Here is a 4,239-nt window from a genome sequence, read left to right as displayed (position 1 = left end):
ATCTATCTATCTATCTATCTGTCTATCTGTCTGTCTGTCTGTCTGTCTGTCTGTCTGTCTGTCTGTCTGTCTGTCTGTCATCTTCCTATCTATCATCTAATTTTGAGACAGGATGCCACTATGTAGTTCAGGCTCTTCTCGAAGTCACTTGATTCTCCTGCTCCAGTCTCCTGAGTACTGAGATTACAGGGATGTGTACCATGCCTGGCTTGAGAATTTATGATAACAGGTCATTTTTGATCAAGGCTGTCCATTCTCATCTGTTGTTCTGATTGCTTTTGTCTTCTGAGCAAGGTATACTTTGTTCAGCATAAATGCTTTCATTTGGTCTTTATGAGAGTGGATTGAAGGAAGATTAGTGTCACATATCTACTTATAAACAGACCTTTCTTTCAATAATTATAACTAGAGATATAAAAGATATTTGGTAAGTAAAGGCCACGTATTCCAAACAGCCCTGGAACAAAGAATTGTCCTGCACTAAATATCAATTTGTGTTCAGAGAGACACTAAAAAGCAAGGAGATTTAGATTTTATGTGATCTGAAATATTAAGGTATAGATAATGTTATGAAATCATGAAAATTAGTGGTCACGAAATGAAGTTTAGGAAAATAAGGCATGCAATAAAGCTATTCATTTCTCTTTTCTCCTTGTATTTCAAAGAAGGCAATTGTAATCACATTACCCACCCAACAAGTCTAGCCTAGTTTCTTTTGGGAGCCCAGAGATAAAGGTATAGGTGTTCATCTCTATCAAAAAATGAACGAAGCGGGCTGGGAAGGTGGCTCAGTAGTAGAGGGCTTGCCTTGCATGCATGAGGCCCTGAGTTCAATTCCTCAGCACCACATAAGCAGAAAAATCTGGAAGTGGCGCTGTAGCTCAAGTGGTAGAGTGCTAGCCTTGAGCTGAAGAGCTGAGGGACAGGTCCAGGCCCAGAGTTCAGGCCCCACGACTGACAAAACAAAACAAAACAAAAAAAGACCAGGAGATCTTCAATTGCCACCAGCTGTCAAGCAGTTGCCAGAGTTGGAGCCAAATGGAAATGGAGAGACAACTAAACCTGTAAGTAGAACAGCAAGAGAACAAAGGGCTTGTGCACTCACTGGAATGACTGGCAGTTTGGCCCGCAGGTAAAGAGCTAGGGAGGGAGGAGAGAGTTTTCTCAGAGCCATTGAAATCATTCTCTGCTGGTAACTAGGTAAAGCAATACATTATTTTCAAGTTCCTTTAAGTCATAGGTCAAGCATTGTATGCTGTTCTGGACAAACAGCAGACAATAACTGTACAAAATTAAATCAAGAAGGTGATTGTTTTACTCAGCCTAACTAAGGCTCCTGAGACAGAAACAGGGCTTCTGTGGGAGTCCAAGCTGAGTCACCCCAAGCCTAGTAAACTGTCAGAGTGGGTATTTTTTTTTTTTGGGTCCGGTCGTGGGGCCTGAACTCTGGGCCTGGGCGCTGTCCCTCAGCTCTTCAGCTCAAGACTAGCTCTCTACCACTTGAGCCACAGCGCCACTTCTGGCTTTTTTCTTTTTTGCTTATGTGGTGCTGAGGAATCGAACCCAGGGCCTCAGGCATGCAAGGCAAGCGCTCTACCACTGAGCCACCTTCCCAGCCCCCAGAGTGGGTATTTTTGACAGATAAGAATCACTCTCAAGAAAAGCCAAGAACTAGACAAAACTTCACCTTTTCTACTTTTGTTCTAGGCCATACCTTGGCCTCCCAGGGATCCTTACCAAGGCTTTGAAGTTGGATCATACCAGGAAGAAATCAAGCTCTATACCTTATATTCTTCACCCCCTGGATTATTAGATCCCTTATATTTCAAGCTAACAAGCTCTCTCCCCTTGGGAAAAGGAGTTCATGAGATACTATATGATGGAAGAGACTCCCTGAATTACAGGATTGAAATGATTTCTATGCTTAGCTATTCTTATATTTCTGTAAGAGTAGAGATTTATTGTTCTATATTGAGTAAATGAAAAAAGATGATAGATGGGGTTTTAGTGGATTATATTTATTTCATATGATAATGGGTAAGAAGCAAGTTATAAGAAGGCAGTTCAAAAATATCTTCCTTCTTGGTAGACCAAGCTTTTGTTGTTGTTGTTGTTGTTTTGTTTTTGTTTTGTGTGATCTTAGGAATTGAATCCAAGGGCCTTACCTTCCAGACTACTTTATGTTCAGCATTACCCTATGTGCTACCACTGAGCTACATTCCTAGCCCCTAGTGATTATTTTGAATTGAACTTAATTTCCTTACCTTAGATATAATATATACTCAGTAGACAGAGTCTGGGAGTACTTTTTTTTTTTTTTTGCCAGAAACGGAGAGTTTTGTAGCACCTTATATTGACTGAGCAGGGACAGGGAGGTCTTCTGAAAGTAAGGCAGTGAAAGGCAGGGAGACTGGAGGCCAATAAGAAATTTTGTAATTTTCCTTCAGAGTCTTTGTGGTAACTAGTCTCAAGGTTACACCAATCTTTTTGTCTCAAAATCCCTAAGAGCCTCTGAGCCAGCTCCCTTTAGTCCTTGTTGTAGGGAAAGTAGGAAAAAGCAGAAAGACAACAAAAATAAGCACAGGGAAATATTCCCTGAAATTCTTTAATGCTTATTTGGAAATCTGGAACGTAGAGCCAAGAGGGCCCGTGGTGACCCCTTCGTTTAATGCTTCTTCTATCTGTGACCCAGATATGTAAACAGTCCATCTTGATCTCTAGACTAGTTCTATCCAGTGTCTATAGGATTTCCCTGAAAATGGGGAAAAGGTCTTACTTACAAAGTAAAATTATTGAACAGGAAGGAAGCCACACAATGGCTAGCTTTAGTTAAACCTTTATAATTACTCATCTCATAGTTGTGATTTGTTTTTTGCTTCCTGTTGGTGTAGTCCAGTGAGAACCCAGAAGAGAAATGGAATCTGAGATCTGAAGAATGAAACAGCGAGGCCGTCACTGGATAGAGTTGGGTTTCATGGCATAGCTACATTTATTTCAGTATTAAAAAGATCCACCACAGTTATCTGCATACCTTCTGACCCACCTTCCACGTTGGTGTGTTTCACCTTAGAAGTATGTCCATAGAGTAAGTAACAGCATATTCTTCTCCTCCGAAAAGATCCTAAACATGGATTCTCATGGAAATTAGTTGAGTGGGATCTCAGTGATATACTGCATAACAATATTTTGGTTTCTGCAAAATATTTTAATGGACTGTATTTTATACAATGGTGGTCCCATAAGATTAAATATTATATACTATATAATAATGTTTATTATACCATGGTGACATTATAGCTGTGGTTGTGTGAGTACACTCTGTATTGTTCAGAAAAGAAAACTCTAACAGTGCAATCCTCAGAGTAGGATTCTACAATTAAAAAATGCCTGTCTGTGTTCTATGAATGACTCCATCCCTTCTTTAGAGCTACAGATAGATTGTAATAAAGCTTTTAAGGAGTGAGAGGGAGTTTCATTGGATTATGAGATATGATGCAGTAAACCATAGAGATTGTAACAAAATACCTCAGGCATAGAAGGCTTCAACAAATAGGTATAAGGACAGGACATATGTTATTTATTTTTCAATGTGGTGAATGCCATTAGTAAAAGTTGAATGACTTAGATCCTGATAACCTGATAACTAGTGAACATTTATGGAGGTAGCCCACAGATATATATCTAAAATCACTGAGAAGAAAGAGTCTCAGATTTAGTTAGGCGAGACAGACCAAGAGGAACATGCACACAAAAAAACAGGCATCAACAATGTTAATGTTTTGTTTTATAAATAAATCCTCCACCCTGCTCCCACTGCAAGAGGTCTGCTTTACCTGCATCTTCCTAGTTGAGAAGCCTCCTGAAGTTTTTAGTCTACAAAGTTGGGTATATAATTTAGTGACTCACGAGGAAAACTGGATGTGAAGCCATTCATAGCACATCACTACATGAAGGTTTCAGTGAACACCTACTCAATTGTGATCATTCTTGTTAGGCATAAATGAGAAGTTGCCCCTCAAATAGGAGATGTCATTTCTATGCCTTGGTTTTTCAGTTTGTCAACTTTAACAGGCATGTGTCATTTCAACCCACATTGCTAACTTCCCATGTCCTCTTGTAAACATCCCAGGGGGCCCACTTCAACAGTCCCAGGTATCTTATCAAATATATATCATAGTGAGTCTTCAGATAGTTTGTTCTGCCACACGTAGTCTCCTATACAAATCTGTACTTTGATTT

Source organism: Dipodomys merriami, unplaced genomic scaffold (assembly GCF_024711535.1).
Source record: "Dipodomys merriami isolate MVZ:Mamm:240054 unplaced genomic scaffold, mDipMer1.0.p SCAF_17, whole genome shotgun sequence".
Lineage (NCBI taxonomy): Eukaryota > Metazoa > Chordata > Mammalia > Rodentia > Heteromyidae > Dipodomys > Dipodomys merriami.
Note: the sequence above shows the minus strand (reverse complement) of the source record.